Consider the following 17,306-nt stretch of genomic DNA (forward strand, 5'->3'; position numbering starts at 1 on the left):
TGTAGGTTGCTGATAGTTTAGCAGCAGCAGACCCAGTCTGGCTGGGGAAGTTGTCCAGTCACATCAGGGAATTAGGGCCTTGTGCAGAAATGACCAATGCTAACAGCAGGAGGAAGCCATAGTTACCCTGGCTCTTTCACTTGGTAAAGTTCACATCTGGGCTTTGTAACAATATGTGGTACAGATGTGGTATTATAAGTTAGAATTCTGGCCTAACAGCTCTGAAAAGCAAGCATACCTGAAGCAAGCATCCTTAGAGATGTGTTTCTGCGATGTTGGTTGCCCTTGGTGCATTTGGTTCCCCCATGTTTTGTTCAGATCAGACACATACCTGACAATACCAGGTCTCTTAGACAAAATCTCCTTTCACCTAAGAACTGACATACTTCACACCAGGAGAGGTCTGCTTACTCAGGTAAATACTCTGCACATGGTGAGACAAGACACTGTGCTTTGGTTTGCATCTGACTCTTAATGATCTGCACTATCATACTGAGTACAGTATCAGCTAATCAGCTCTCAGACTTCTTCTAATTAAATGTGAAAAACAACTCCACACCAACAAAGCTGTGTTCCTTAGCTAAATTGTTCAATGATTAATTTAGTACTGTTTTAACCTGGGTGAGCAAGAAAAGAATTTATCTCAGCAAAAAACTGCTGAGGAACATATTAATTGCAATTGTTTCAAGATAAAGTACTCAGGGCACAGGAAGGATTACAAATAATGATCTTAAAATTGCATCCATCTGGCAGCAATTACTGTAGTTGAGCAATCAAAAAGATGTCATACCTTCCCAACCAGCAGAACAATGAGTTCTAGCTAATAGTGATTTTGTAATAATTTCTAACTGTCATATTACAGTAGTATTTTCACTTCTGCTTGGTGCTTTCCACCTTGGAAAAGTGAGCACAGAGCTGTTTTGGTATCTTATTCAAAGCTCATTCCCCAATATGTGTTTCTAATACATTTTTTGGCATTGTCTAATATATATGATGATTACTTTAGTCTACTTTAAAAATTGCTGATTACTGCACAATAATTTTCGAGGGTTGGTTTGTGTGTGTGTAGAAAAATCAAAACACTTTAAAATAAGACAATGGTAAACTAAAAAATGTGTATTTAAAAGGCCTTCACCAATTGTCTCATGTCTCTGATGGAAGGGAGCAAGTTATTTTCATGGGATTGACATTTCCATCCAGGGCTGGGACTGTGCTCCTGAGAGAGAGAGAGAGAGAGCCCACCAGACCTTCAAAAGGTCTGAGGTCATCTCAGCCATCTCTAGGAGACCATTCCCATTTGATTTTTGTATTTCTTGTTGCATCGGGACTGAACAGACTGCCTCTTGTGAAAGCATGATTTTCCTCAGCTTTGTTCCAGACTTTCTCAGTTTAAACCATACTCATAGATGCCACTGATCATGCTTTACATTATTTTGACTGGTTTAACTACCATAAAAAATAAGTGGAAACTATTTTTATGATCTACCAACCACTTGAGGATGTTTCCCTTTTGGTACATTCAATATGGGAGACTTTTCTCCCAAGCATATCAAGAATAATTTTTTACATGTTTGAACTGTATATTTTTCTCAAAAATTGTCTTGATCTAAATGAAATTCCTCTTAAACAATATTTTCCTTCTGAAAATGAAATGTTAAACATATGTACAATTAATTAAAATATCTTGAAGTTATTTTTGAGATTAAAGTTAAAAAATAATGCAAATTTTATCATGTCTATAAGATGCCTACATAAAAATGGTGACAGTTCAGAAATAGATTATTTTATGAAAAAAATATTTTGAAGAAAGAAAGAGAAGCCACTTCAAAATAATAAAGAGATGTGTTTCCTCCAGCCATGCTACCTCATCTCTTTCCAATATCACTCTAGAAATAACAGCATAGGTTTCTGCCTGCTACATGGTATTTAGGAATTGGAAGGAAAAGGTAAAATATTGTTGAAATAAGCATGCTTTATTTGGTTCCTAGCTATTGTGGTCAAATGCAACTCAACATATATTAAAAAGATAAATTTCTGTCATTTACTGACTTAAATAGGCTTCAAATTAATCATGGAATGCATTATTCTATTTTGAATCTGGTGTAGCTGAACCAGTGAGTTATCACCCAAAAATCTACCCTGCAGGAATAGACATTAATAAAAACATCCTCAACCATATTTAACATCAGAGTAATTAAGGTTTCTAAATTTACCAATTCCTACCACACCAGATACAACTTCTTATTTGTCAGCTATTTCTCAGAGCTATAATGCCTTGGGGAAAATTTTCACCCCTGGAAGATTGTCCTGTCATTCATAATTTATTTAAGGTTCCACGCACTGTAGATACAGATTACTAACCAAGACAGGGAATTTGGAGGATATAGGGAAATATTCAGGTTTTTACAGGCAATGTCCTTTTTAATATTATACTTGTTTTATCATTGCCTCAAATTATTGAATGTTCCTCTTTCTGGTTACTGATTTAGAGGGAAAATTTTCACGGAGAAGAATATGATTGCCCTGGTTAAGCATTCAAGTAATGTAAATATATAAACCAAATGATATTACTTGTTAACAATCTAAGCAAACACTTTACTCAAATCTTCCTTAGCATACCAACACAGGTAAATTATTTCTGTGTTGCCCAATCTATTTAATATTAATTTTAAAGCAAAAAAAAAAAACCCAACTAAACCCAGGGCATCACAATTTGGAAAGAAATCCCCCAACCAGAAATCTGCAAGGCTAGTAATATACCGAGCAAAAATCAGAATCATATTTAAAGTTAAATATGAAAAAAGTCTCATCCATATATGCTTCCTATTCCCTTATGTCACTATGAATCAGGACTAGCTGAAGCTAGTGGGTCATCAGCAGATGTAAAAATGAGGGGAAGTATTTCTGTGATGAGGTAAGTAATTTCTACACCACATGCTCATGTATAGTACCTATGTTTCCAGAGCATAAGGAGATTTAAGTATTATATTAGAATCAGAATATTTTCTTCCCATTAAGTTTTGAGTCTATTAAATAAGAATCTGCCATTCCCCGAAAATAACATTTCCCATTTGTAAGACTGAAAAAAAAAAAATCCTTGTGCTTTTCTTTTTGTCTGATTTGATTTGGAGCAGGCCCTTTCTCAGAGGCTGGCTCTTGTTTCGTGTCAGCACTGTGCCTCACTCCAGTGCCGTTTGTTGTCAGGAAGAAAGCAGTAATGTTGTCACTCCAGCTCTGAATCAGTAGGGTTTGGCTGTCGTGCCAGCCTAAGGCACAACATTGTGAGGTTCTGGACGGACATGGTGATGCTCCAGCCCAGAGCCTGCCAGCAGGAGAGGATCCTCATTTAAAGGAAGCTCCCCAACTGTTCAGGCTGTAAGGTTTCCTTGTGAGATGCTTCATGGTACTCACCTGGGCTCTTGAGAACCGGCCATGTCCCTGACTTCCCTCTTGTTTCAGGATGATAAAGGTCTTCAGCTAACTGGAGAAACACTAAATTAAGTTTTCCTTATTTGGAAATAAATTAGTGCCTTCTGGTTTAAATTTCTTTGCTCTCCATTTACAAAAGTGTGTGAAAAGAAACTAATTACAAATTGTATTTTATTAATCTTTGCTGCTGGGCAGAGAAAATGTTGTATTGTCCTGAGAATTAGTAACAGGTCCATAGGCATACAGTTTTCTTTATTTAAATAAACAAAACAATTAGTATATTAAAAAAAGCACTGGTTATTTCTTGTTTTTCAGTTTCCAAAACAAATGACTATAATTCATTGTACTCTAACTCCAGAGCAACATTTTTCAAATTAAATTAATTCAAAGAGATCACAGGAAAATGCCTCCAGATGAGGGAAATATAGCATGATCTATGACACAGGCTATTTTAATAGATGTCGCTGGCTTCAACCCTTTTATGCCATACAAGCATAAATCACACTTTGAAATTATTTGAACAGTAATGCAAAAAGAAACAAGAGGAGAAAAAGCAATGTCTATAAATAGGGTCAAATAATTTTAAGAGAACCATTCCTTTGAAAAAATATAAACAACATTAAAAGCATTTTATTTTGGTAATTTTTAAAATTAAAATAATTTACATATTTGCATTATTTCGTATTAGTTCTTTTGTTTTCCATTTTTTTGTGGGTTAATGTGAAATTACTCTCTCTCTAATGATAACAACTTGATGTTGCTGTGACAAAAGAAAATATTTTAACTATACTTTGTTCCAACAGGACAGAAATCAAGTTAGAAGAATTTCTTCCCAGAAAAGAAGCATCTTTCAAAGAAGAAGGGGTTTTTTACACCTTCTACAATTTATCATACTTGTTTTGTTCCATAGCTAGTGAGATTAATTTTAGGCCAACTAGTTTGCCTATTCTTCATACAACTTGAAAAACTAGTTTTCCACACAAAAAGAAATTGTCTTACTTACAATCCCAAGCCAGGTACAAGATATTTCCTGCTCCACTGGTCAATCTGCAAAAGAGAAAATAGTCCTTCTTCATACTCAGAACATTGCATGTTGTTCCCTACTCATTCCTACTCATTCTCTCTCATCTTCCATTTCTATCTCCACAGCTGGTAAAAGATTTTCAAGAGATTACTATGGTATTTTAGAAATACCAATGCTGTGATCTTGACTACTGCTCTTCCATTTGTGTTCTTTAAAGTCACATTTGTTTGAAAAAATAATTTATGGGTTTCTTCCTGTGTGTGTCTGCAGGAACTGGTGTCAGCTCTCAAAGATTTGATCCTGCTGTCCCTGAAGTAATCCTAAAATGTCTGCCAAGATCAGGTACACTGGAATAGCTACTGCAGTAAACCCAAATGGAAGATTTTAAAAATTCAATGACAGCAACATTGTGGAATATATTAATTTTCTACTGTGTGGAAATCCATCCCTCCTCTTTCATTAGGCATCTAACCTGGCAACGTAGATGAAAGTAAGTATTTGCTTACTGTTTCACCACCACAAGCTATTGTATCAGTGACATAGAGCTAAAACAGATTTGGAAGAACAAACTGGATTTTTATCTGCTTTGTGTATCAGCAGCAAAATTGCTAGCTAAACCCTAATTGTGGATTCTTTATGACAGGTAATAATAGGAGATGCAGAGAAGAGCACAGCTTGTATTTCATCTACCATGCTGCGCTGAAAGTGCTAGCAGCTTATAAAAAAAAGTTTTGATTTGTAAGCAAAGCACATTTTATTTGGGTGTCACCAAGCAAAAATATACAAGGGACAGTATATTATGAAGAGTGAAGCTGACCCTGGGGAAGTCAATAGGAATTTTCCCAACAACTTCAGTGAAACCAGGATTTCATTCAATATCTCTTTTCTCAACATTCTGCAGTTTTGCAGGCATATTAAAAAATACCCTAAAAACAAACAAACAACAACAACAACAAACACCAAAACAATACAAAAACCACAGTACCAGAAAATATTATTAAATAACACAAGAAAGGTTTATTTGTAGAAATATATCACTGTCAAACACACTGCCTTGCAGTGTAGACATGCTGGTCCACCAACTTTGGCAGGAGCAGGGTATACTCACAATGGGAAGAATTTCACCCCTGTACTTGGAGCCGGTTTAGTGGTTTGGCACACAGCCTCCAGACCCTTTGGATCTTGTGGTCTTGTCTATGTATTGACTATAATTTAACATTACATCGTCAGCTAATCTCGTTCTTGATTGATTTCTGAGCAAATCACAACCTCAAATCAAAATGACACCAATTCCTTTCAATGCCCAAGTCTGGCTAGAAGCTTAGTGTGGCTGCAGATGGTTTGTAAATCAGCTTTGCCATAATGTGATATAGGATTTATATACTGTGTTTTCATCGGTACAATGTAACTTTCCATATAGCCAGTTTTGTGCAGTAACTGGCTCAGTAAACCTCTCATTTAAAGTTGTTCCACAGCCGATGGATGACTGAACTTGGAAACACACAGCAGGGTTTTAAGATGAATCTCAGACACTTTCCCTAGACTATGCATCCTTCTCAGGTTGGCAGTTTTAAATATAGTCTGGTTGGGAACGACTTTTGCCCTCACTTCATTGTAGTTGTCAATTATTTAGACAGGCATCTGACATTCCTAAGTCTGGTGTCTTTGTAAAGTCTCATGCCTAGTAGCAGAGAATAGGTCTTTGAGCTCATACTTTTCTGTTTTGCACCTGCCAAGTTCGTGCTTATAGAAAGTAAGAAGTGATTCTAAAATGTCCCAGAATTGGAATAAAGTCATCTCACCTCAAGAATATGTATCATGGACAAAAAAAGCTAACAGGCAGTGGACCTGGGGACCAAATTCTGCTTTCTGAGCCACAGTATTGATGTTCTTATTTTGCATTTATTTTATTAATTGCCACAGTAAAGGTATATTCAATCTTCTAAATATTAAGCTAGGTTTTCCCTCCTTGTAATAAATTATTTAGACCAATGCCGGTAATTTTTATTCCATGATCTTCCTGGTTAGTCTTTACCTAAACATTTTCAATCTATGAAAAACTGCTTATTAAGAGGAACATCAGTCAAATATTTGAAGAATTCAAATCACATGCATTTATCAACATGCCACTTTCTTTTAAAAATATTTTATATTGATTCTTCAAAATACAGGAGACTTTTTATTTATTTTGAGAACAAAGTTTTCAGTAGAAGATAACTTCAGCTAAATCTTCATAGAAAGATAATAAAGTTCCTATATATAGTTTCAGTAACAACTGCTTAAAGTATGTATTTTGATAGAATTCAGTTTTGAAATTCTTGGTTTTAATAAGCCTTTGTAAGGAAGAATCTTTAATAAAGAAGTTTGCTTCTCATCACTTTTGTGAAACCAGTTACTCTAAAATTAGCTACTCTGGAGCTGATTTTCTAAGGCATTTCCTCTTAGCCTTTTTTCCACTAATCTGTAGGACAAAACAACAAACATGCCTGTAAATGGCACATACTGACCTGAACCCATACCAAAAGACTGAGTACCATTGTTCCTCCTGATTCTTTGGAGCCCAGGAGTAAGAAACAGAGGGCTGATCCAGCTCCCTGTGCAGCACTCATTGCACAGTCTGTTCTGCACTAACTGCACCAACTCAGAGGATCCTCAAGGCTTGAGTGAACATTTGATTGTGGTCCTAAAGAGCTAACACTGTTAATTATTTCAGCTGCTAATAATTTTTGATCTCTCAGCTTCTTGTAAAAATGGGTCCCACATCTACTTCTGCGCTGCAACTCATTTTGGCCAATGGAATGTGCTTCGTGTCTGCTGAGCATGAATGGATATCTGCTCATGGGTTGGAACAGAGCAATCTGATAGCATAACTGATACAGCAATACCATTCATTTGTGTAACTATGCATCTACTTACCCTAATGACACTGGCTGTGCCAGTTTTTCCTGTCAGTAACAGACTTCAGTTTCCACCAACAGCTTTGCTTTGAACTTCATAACCTTCAGGTCGATGGCAGACTGAACACAGCTGTAGGTTGTCTTAATACTAGAGGGGAACAAAGGGGAGCAAAGGCCAGCTCACCGCTGGTGCCAGCCAGGCTAAGCAGGACTGTCCGGCAGCCGGGCCAGCTCTTGAGCTCTGCAGAGTACATTGTGTCTCCACTTCCATTAACACTCAACTGCTGCTTGTGTTCAGGTCCTCATGGACTGCAGGACTGCTGCTGAAGAGCAGTTGCCTGCATGAGGCTTTGTTCAAGACCAAATGAGCTGAGACTCATGTTCTGGCAGTCTGTATCCTGTGATTCAACTCTGTTCTTGAGAAGAACATTGGTCTCATAAGAGATGCCAAGCCCTTTGTACAAGCAAATGAATTGGTTTCCAAAAGCATGGCTTCACAGAATCTGATGCTCTGCAATCTTATTGCTAAATTACATGTTTGTGTGGGGATCCTAGTGACTGACCTCTGGGAGAAGAAGGCAGGGACTGCCCTGGTCCAGACACAACTAGTTCCAGACACCTAAATGGCTCCACAGCAGGAGAGAGCTCAGTTCAACAGTGGAGTTGATGTTGCCTCTGAACCAATCAGAGAAGTTTGCAGTGACACAGTGAAATCATATTTCAGAAATTACAGAAAGGCCAGAGGAGCAGGACGTGCTTTGGGCTGGAGCAGGGACACCCCCAAGACAACTGAAGCCATGGACAAGCCTGCCCCAGAACAGATGCGCCCATGGCAGCCCTTGGTACTTAAATGTTTATCTTTTTTTTCCCCAATATGTGAAATAGTAATTACATATTAAAAATTAGGTTAAATTCCCCAAGCCAAGTCTGCTTTGCTTATGATCGTAACTGCCGAGTGTTTGGGTTTTTTAAATCACAATCTTTCTCTTGTTCTTCCTGTTTTCTCCCCAGTTTTTCTGGAAGGTGGGCAGTGAGTGAGTGAGTGAGTGGCTCTGTGTGTTTGGCTGCTACTCAGGGCCAACCCACCATGTAATGCTCTTTTTTCTAAGGATTATTTTTTCCTGGTTATTTTTTGTGCTTCTTGTATATTTCAACTCCTTTCAAAGTGCAAGAAAGAAGATTTCACAGTAATTCATGGTGGAGCCAGGGGAAGAGTAGATAGTTTGTTAGTTCTACATAGTACCAGATGTATGGGTATACTTAATGACAGGCATCATGCAAGGTATGAACATGTATTTGGGTTCCTTAAACTCTGAGAGAAAATTTAACCATTTAAAGATGCATCTATATGGGTGAGACTTACTGACAGAAAGATAAGTATTATTTTCCTAAGAACAATTTTCAAATGCTTCTTTTTCTGTTTTCAGTTACATATATATAGTTTTGATTTAAATTCAAAGTTGCCTATGGGAGTTGTTTGATTCTAAGTGTATAGATAATAATTTTTGGAAGAAGAAGGTGACATAGAAACATGCAAGAAGGCAACTATCAACATCAGGATAAGATATTCATGTTTCAATCCATGCCAGAATTTGGCTAGCTCTTTCTCTTCTCTGTACAACAATAACAGTTGAATTCCTCCAATGACAAGTTGTGAGATCTTGCTCATTTTTTTATTTCAACACCACACATGCCCAGGATTTTGCAGTATAGTAGTCTCTTTCTTTTTGTGCTCAGAAAAAAAAATCAGTATAAACAAAAATGCTGCAGCAAGTCTGTTCAATGATCCAGAATAACTTTGTCTAAATCTTTGTTCCTTTCCATATATAATTAGAAAAGCTTTCCTTTCTCTCTGATGTGCCCTTCACCTCTTTTTATCCTTGCCTTTTAGTTATTTCACTCTGTAATTGCACTTTGTTTATTCTGAGAATCATCTTCTTATGGCATCTTTAAGGAGAGGTGCTCTGAAAATAATAATGGCAACTTTGTAAAAGCCATGAGCTGCACAATTTTTTTAAGAATACTCAATTTTTAATTTTTTTTAAAGTTTGCTTTTTAAGACTGAGTCTAGAATAGTAGTCTTCCATCAGGGATTGTCCTGCTGGGGACATTGCTGTGCAGTTACTTTGAAATACAAAGAAATACCTTTTTTAAAAAAGGCCCTACATTTCAGAGAACATTCCACGTCACCAAGATCCCATACAGGTGAACTGGTAGGTTAGAAATCTAAAGAAAGAGGGAAGAAGCAGCTACTATAAAAATCTCTTCTGAAAAGAGTGGTAAAGTTACAAAGAACATGACAAAAAGAAGAAGGTTTGGATACAGTAAGGACTTTGCCTTAGCTTTGTAAAAAAGGGAGAAGTATTGAAAGGGTTTAATTGTTTAGGGTTTTTTTTTGTTTTCTGTTAATAAGTAGCTATTCCTTTCCATAATTAAATCTGTCTCATGGGCTTCAGGCACCTGATGATGGTGGTAATGATAACGATGTTTTCTATGTGTGTAGTGGAACATCCTACACCAGTATTTTGCAATGTTATTTCTAAAAAGCCTTAAATAAATCCAGGCAATTAGATGCTATATCAGGTTAAAAAAAATTTAAGCACACTGAGTACTCCAGTAGTTTTTCTCAGTGTCTGCAGGCAAGGTGTTCACCTCAAAGCATCCAGTATGTGCACAAGAAGAAGTTATGGAATATTCGTTGCTGATTCAGATAGAGTGTAACATGCTCAGTCTTGATCTGGCCAAATAATAGAATGATTGCTTGATATTGTGCTGAAATACAAAAATTTCATTCTCTGCTCTTCAGTTAAGCTCATTCTCTGTTATTCTCTGCATATTTGCTTGGCCTCGCAAATCATTTGACTCTGTGATCAATTTTAGTGAAATTGCTAAACAACAAGATCCCATTGCCTACTTTTTTTCCCTAGGTTAGTGAACCACCAATGGTGCAATTCATTTTTCTACCAGGCAAGAGAGCTGAAAGAACAGAAAGAAACTGTATTTGCTCATAATCAATTTTTAATTTAAATACATGTCCACTTAACTAATCACATTTATTTGTGTTCCTGGACAATAGGTTTCTAGTTTGGTGGAGTTAATGGAGTATTTTCTACAAAATGCACATTAAAAATTAATGAAATCAGCATGAACAAACAAAATAAATAATCTTATTTGCCTAGCCACATAATTTTGTAGGCTTTTCTTCTGTTTACTTATATGCAAGAGGTAAAACATTCACAGTATTAGTCCTATGTGGTTGTTGGGGTAAATGGTTTCTCCACATTAAAATGTTGATGGAGGCTTACTGCCAGCCTTCCAGTCCATCATGCATTGTGAAGCACAAGCAATAGAGCTTTGACAATGTTTTTAGAAAATAAAACAATTATTTAAAAAAATTAATCAAGTAAATTCTAAATACAATACATCAACTCAGGATAAGCTATTTATACATATTGAACACAGACAAATCTTCTGCTTTTATAGCATAAGTAAATGCTTTGAGTCAAGGATTCAGTGGAAATTCTGATAGTGCTAAAGCAATGCCAAAATGGGAAAGAAGTCCTTCAGGCCTGACTTTATGGGGGTGTGGACACACAGTAGGACGTGTTTTGGATGCTTTTAGAGTGAAAATCATAAACACTGATAGCTGCCTACAGTACCTACTGTTATAGCTAAGAGCACTCAGATGGCTAACAGGATGTGTGATTTTTCAGGACCTCTGCTTTATAGGCTCACTGTGGTTCTGGTGGGCTGGCCTTGGTGGGAGGACTGTTTGATCGATGGTGAGCGTTTTAGTAATCCAGCTGGACAAGACATAAAAATTTTTAGGCAGAGTCCAACAGTACTCCCAAGAAAAGTTGTCTATGCAAAAAAGTTAGACTGAATAAGGGAGTCTTTTCTCTGCATTACTCAGGGGATCAAAGATCTGTCTGGATATCCAGATTGGACTGTAAATTACATTGGGAAGTCTTCTTGCCTGAAGAAGAAGTCTTTCTAAATAGTACTGCAGATAATCCAGAGGGATCAGTGATTGTAGGCTGGCCTGATAAACAATCAGTTCTCTCTGACAGCTCACAGCAAGCTAACAAAATGTTTTCCTTTAACAAATGCTAGTTCTGAAGTAGGTAACTCTCTTGAATGCTGTAAAAATAGACATATTTGTTATAACTTTCCTATTAGCTCCTTCTTCCTTTGTGAATCATCAGTTTATTTTTCATTTTCTGAGATGCACTATGTAAAGCAGCAGTGCAGCTTAGGCAAAACACGATGAGAATCAGCTGTGAGATCTGCCACAAATCTCAGTGAGGTCATAATAAATGATGCTAAAAACCACAGACAACTATTATGGACCCAAGTAACACTGCAAGTTAATCATTGACTCTACAGAAGAAATAGCTCTAATTTTCACACCAGCTTCTAAACATTAGGTTTAGATTTCTGCTAAAATAAAATCCTTAAGAACATATCTGAACTTTCTTTACATCCTGAAAATCCAATGCAGCTGGGCAATTTTAACCATCACAACAGACTTTCAAAAGGATGGATTTTGAAAGATTAAACTAACATATTTTGGATCTCATGAAGAGCGAATCAAATGTGTCCTGTGTAGACAGATTATGCACATGGTGTGTACAAGGCCGTGCTGGCCCTTTTATGCAACATACCAGCATCAGTTTTTAAAGTCCCTGTCTTGAGAAGTCCTAATCAAGTTCAAAAAGTGGGGAAAAAGTATTTGTTGATCAAACAATCTCCCAAAGATAAGGAAGAATATATAAAAGAAGAAAAAATCCTAAAGAATTCTCTCCACACAAAGAATAAAAAAAATCTTCAGCCTAGAGCAATCAACATCTTCCTTTCATTTTTATTTCATTTTGTACCACAAAAGAATCAATAGAATCCTGGGAGTAGGATACTGGGTATACTGTATGAACTGTTCTATACTTTCCTAAACTACAAAATAATTGTTAAAATGGAAAACTTGCAGCATTACTTCAATCACCAAGGTCATCCTTCAGCTCAGTAAATCTGTCAACAAAGCTATAAACTATGGGATTTTACATTTTGGAGGAGAAAAATAAAATAGAGGGCTTCTAATTTTAAGCAGATGGGAGAAAAGCAGGAGGTTGTAGTATCTAGCAAGAGAATTTCAGGTGGCATAATGTACAGAGAAATGCAAAAGTCTGGACAGGAGATTAAGTATCAGAACAAAATAATATCTAATAAAATCATATCTAAATGCTCCAATCCTGAAAAACAGAGCACCCTTCAAAAAACATTTCTGGTGTCATCTGTCCAAAGGTCACAATGCAAAACCATGACATATTTTTATGCAATCTTGCATATGAAATAGCTTCATCTGAGACAATGCAGAACTCCAGATGGAGTTGTAGAATATAGCTTGACTCTTGACAGGTGTTCCTCCTATATATGTGCACATACATATGTTTGTGCATAGTAAGTATTTTCTATGTAGTGCACATAAAAATGTTGACAAATAATTATATCTAACATTAAAATGAAATGAGGGGAAAACATCAAATTCAAAGGTAATATAACAGCAATATTGTCTATGAAGTCATACCACTTTCTGATATTTACCTGAATTCAATTACAGCAGAAATTAATATAACACAAAGTCTAAATCACTGAGAGCTTAAGACCTAAGTATGCAGGCATGTTAAACCTCCTTGTATCTAATTAAAACAGATTAGTGGAGAAAGAGATGAAGATGCAATCAATATCTCATTAATGTCTATAGCTAACAGTGGAATGCTAAATGTTTTGAACCCATGCATGGCTGCCATAAGTATCAATTTACATCACATAGGGACCTGTGGTTTTCTTTATCATGATTCCCAACAACATTTTAAGCCATTTATTTCCAATTTAAGTGTATAAGCTTACTTCTGCCCTGGTCTTTATTAAGGCATGTCATAGAACTGAAGTAAAATATACAGCTATGAGTAGGTATGGCTGGATTTGTGGATGAAGAAAGAGCAGTGGCTGGGGACTTCCAGGCTGCAGAGTAATTTTGGGGGTATTGGTAGTCTGTGAACATGAGACAGGAGTGCTCCTTTGGCAGCAAAGGAGGTCAGCAATATCTGAGAGTGTACAAACAGCAGTAGAATCAGTGGATGGAGGGAAGTAAATATTCTTTTTCACTTAGACCACAAATCATTAAATGTATATATTGCGTTAAGTGTTGGGATCCTCACAACGAGAAAGATTCTGATAAATTGGAATGAAATCAGTGGAGGGCCACCAAGATATTTGCAGGCTGCAGGATTTTGTCTTGTGAGGAGAGACTGACAGAACTGGCCTCATCCAAGTTGGAGAAAACACAGTACCTGGAAGCTCCCAGCTGGGCCTGGGGGGAAGTTATGGAGAAATCAGGTTCTTAACAGCTGTATGTACACTTGTGAATGGTGGGAGGCTGGAAGGCAAAGGGCACAGGATGAGAGGCTTCAGAGAGCTCTTCAGACTGGATATGACACAGGCAAAAAAAAGACTGATCATGCAAAGAGTTGAGCAGTGGAACAAAGTGCCCACAAAGTTTGTACTGTTGATACCCCTGGAAGTTTTCAGTATCAGGCTGGACAGAGACCTGAAACAGCATGGTCTGATCTCTGAGCTGGACCAGCTCTGAGCAGGAGTTTGGTTAAGAGGCTTCCTGAAGTCTCTTCCTGACTTGTATTGCCCTGTGATTTTAGGATAGCTTTCAATATGCATTCATGAGAATATGAGTAAGGAAATATTTCCCACTGCAGATTCTTGTTTATCAACACTAAAGGTGCTGATCTGTCCTGTTGTGTGGTTTATTTTTTGGGTTTTTCCCCCTGAGGAAAATTCTGCCATTCAGGAAGAAAACCTTAGTAATAAAACTGACAACTCAAGTGTGGGCTTCTCAAACTGCATTAGAAATGATTAATTCATTAGTTTAAACAGAATTATACAAATATTCACCATGAAAGAGTTGAATCTGAGATGATTCAGCAAATAGATCACTTAGTGTGGTTCTGCCCTATTCCTGGATGGGTACATTAATTTTAGTCAGGCATGAATATTTACAGTTGCAAAACAAAAACTTTAATTTTTAAAATATTTTTAATTCTCTCTTAGAAGCTGCTGTTCTGGTAAATTCTTCTGAAACTGGATTAATTTAACATAACATTTGCAAAGAAGTGACACAAATGTAAACACTGAAAAATGAAACAGTTGAAAAATTTCCTAAAGTCTCTCAGACTATTCACATTTAAGAAGCCAGATTTTCTGATTTCAGAAGTTTTAGCTGGTGTTCAATGATTGTTCCCTTGTGCACATGGCAGGAAGATCAAGGCTTCTTCCTCCTCTGGCTCAGAAAGTCATGAGACAGGCAAGGCAGGAACTATACAGAACAAATATTTTATAAACTATACAGACAAATATTTTAGCTTCTGGTTTTACTGGCCTTATTATAATTTTTATAAATTATATATATTAATTTAATATATTATATATAAGGTATATCACTTGAAGAAAAGAAATGAAAAATCTGATTATGAATTGCTTAGTCTTTTAAATATATCAACTGTTAAAGAAATCTCTGGATAAGACTAAATTATATAAAAAACCCCTTCTCTGTATCAGCTAATCTTTCCAGTTTACTTACAGGGCCTTCCTCCTCATTCTGATAATCCCAATGATTTTAAGTCATCAAGGGTATAAGTTTATGTAATTTTCCTATAATAATTTCATGTTAAGGTTATTGAATATCTAGAAACTGTTACCATGGGGAAATAAAAGTATTATTAATTTCAAAGTAGAATAATTCAAGTACAACTTGAAAACATGAAGGGCTACTCTAGAGAATTTCACATGGAGCAGAGTAATCCATTGCAATGAATATTTCAAAATGGAAATTTAAGGCTACAATTGTAAAAGAATCACATAACATTCATAAAACTTCAGTTAGCCTAAACTGCAAGGGTGCCTCTTTCCTAAATGCAGTGTACAGCCATGAAAGTTTAAGGATTTGGGAGTCTTCCTCTTTCCTGTTTTGCCATTACACTCAAGCTACAAAAGACAATCTAAAAAGACAGGACACATGAAAACAGATGTTATAGCTATAAAACATAAGAAGAGGCATGCAGAGAAAAAAAAAAGAGTGAGTTAAAAGATGGTAAAAATGGTATTAAATGTTTATCAAGTGTTTTAAAAAATCAGAAAAGATCAGAGGGACAAACTGGTTAGGGACATGGTTACTAGCAGGGTTTTCATATGCTGATTTTATGTCTTATTAACACTTGACCCAGATGTCAATTCCTCTGCAGATGAATGTAGTGTGGTGGGCTATCTAGAAGTTAATTACTGACCACAAATGGAAAGCAATTGAGTTTTTCATTTTTCAAAGTAACAAGATGAAGGCAAAGCATTTGGCTGTAAAATCAGATCTATCAGAGTGAGGAAATTCAACCCACTGACTTTGCAGGAATTCAATATGATAGTCAGGCATTAAAGACAGAAAAGGTAAAGGGCTTGAAGTGCTGTGGCTGCCAAGCAGAATTCATTCCATGGCTGTCTCCAGTAATTTGCAGTACACTGAGCCAGATCCTCTCCTCAACCTACATCCAGTTGGTGCAGAAGACATTAATTGTCACTGAAAGTGAAATTTATATACTCCAGGTATTTTAGTTTGTTGCTTAAAACATAGCCTTGGGCTACCTCAGGACTGCTCTAATTTAGAACAATTTCTTAAGACTCGAACATAGTGAATTAGAGCTTCTTTCTGCTTCTCATCTTGATCAGGTATAAATAGAATATAGACAGTTTTGCTCAGCCACAGGAAAGAAAACAAGCAACTACTTTGGGCTAATCTTCATACCAACAGGCCCTGCTCAAATTGTCTATTTTCTCTGAAACTGGTCAAATAATCTGACATAAAGGATAGAAAAACAATGAATATCTGAAGTACAAAGATAGCTTGAATATAACCTAGGAATTTTGGTTTGTTTTCTGAAACCATGACCTGAACCATCCAGTAGAATGGTCCAATATGCATAAGAATAAACAAAAAAAGCCATGATATTCTCGGTCCCAGTAAATTCCACTTTTCTCTTGGACTCTTATTGAAAGATTTTACATCTGCTGTACGCAGGCAGCTGCCAGTTTAGTCAGCATTTGGGAATTCCCCAGATGGCATAAGGAAGGACAAAGCTTTTGTACAACATACTGCAATAGTTTTGTGCAGAAGAACATTCCTAGGAGAGCTAGAACAACGCTTAAATTTACTTGGGGACTTGTTCATCACTGTACAAAAATCACATTCAACCAACAAGTGGGTGAAAACCACAGCTGCATAGCTCCTTTGTTCAGCCTACAGCATGGCCCAGGAAGTGATAATGGAATCAATATGAACAGCAGTTCCAAAGAGCCTGACTGTTTTGGCTTCTTCTAAAGAAGGCACTGAATCATTTTAAGACAAAATTTGAGTCCTACTCTCTTGTCCACTCTTAAAGCAGAATAAAATCCCAGTCTGCAGTCTTTGCTAGGGAAACAAAATCCTTAAAAGAAACAAGAATGAGTGTCATCATAATGTCTCGAGTTTTGGATGGAAATCTTAAGATCGACTTCTCTGAATTCCCTGTAAATGTGTGCTTCCTATGCACAGTAAATATGAAATGTTATTTGATTAACATCTGCTGTGCCATGTCATCAGAATGAATAGCTGGAGAGAGGAGTAAGTGGAAGTCTGCTAGTGGAAAAGCAGAATTTTAGGCAGAATAATTAATTACATTTTGTGTTTAAAATCTTATATGGTATCTTATATTACATCTTTTAGACCTACGGTAGAATCAGACGTAGATTGCAGGAGCTTCACTGCACCTTTCTCATTGTCTAACTACCTTATCTTCTCATTGGTTATTTTTGACTTGTGGGAAACATTTTTTCAGACTACTATTGAAAATATTTGCTTTCTC

The 17,306-nt window shown here is 36.5% G+C and overlaps 1 protein-coding gene across 3 annotated transcripts in view; it reads right to left on the reverse strand.

The window, feature by feature from the left end:
* The window catches only part of TMEM196 (transmembrane protein 196), a 100,502-nt gene that overhangs the window by 25,382 nt on the left and 57,814 nt on the right, over nucleotides 1-17,306 (reverse strand). For 2 of the 3 annotated variants that reach the window (XM_074537038.1, XM_074537049.1), the window contains exon 2: nucleotides 4,433-4,476. The gene's annotated coding sequence lies outside the window, so the exon portion shown is untranslated. Of the gene's footprint in view, nucleotides 1-3,411; nucleotides 3,482-4,432; nucleotides 4,477-17,306 lie in introns of all 3 variants that reach the window. The other variant, XM_074537044.1, reaches the window with a different exon arrangement.

Source organism: Zonotrichia albicollis, chromosome 1 (genome assembly GCF_047830755.1).
Source record: "Zonotrichia albicollis isolate bZonAlb1 chromosome 1, bZonAlb1.hap1, whole genome shotgun sequence".
Lineage (NCBI taxonomy): Eukaryota > Metazoa > Chordata > Aves > Passeriformes > Passerellidae > Zonotrichia > Zonotrichia albicollis.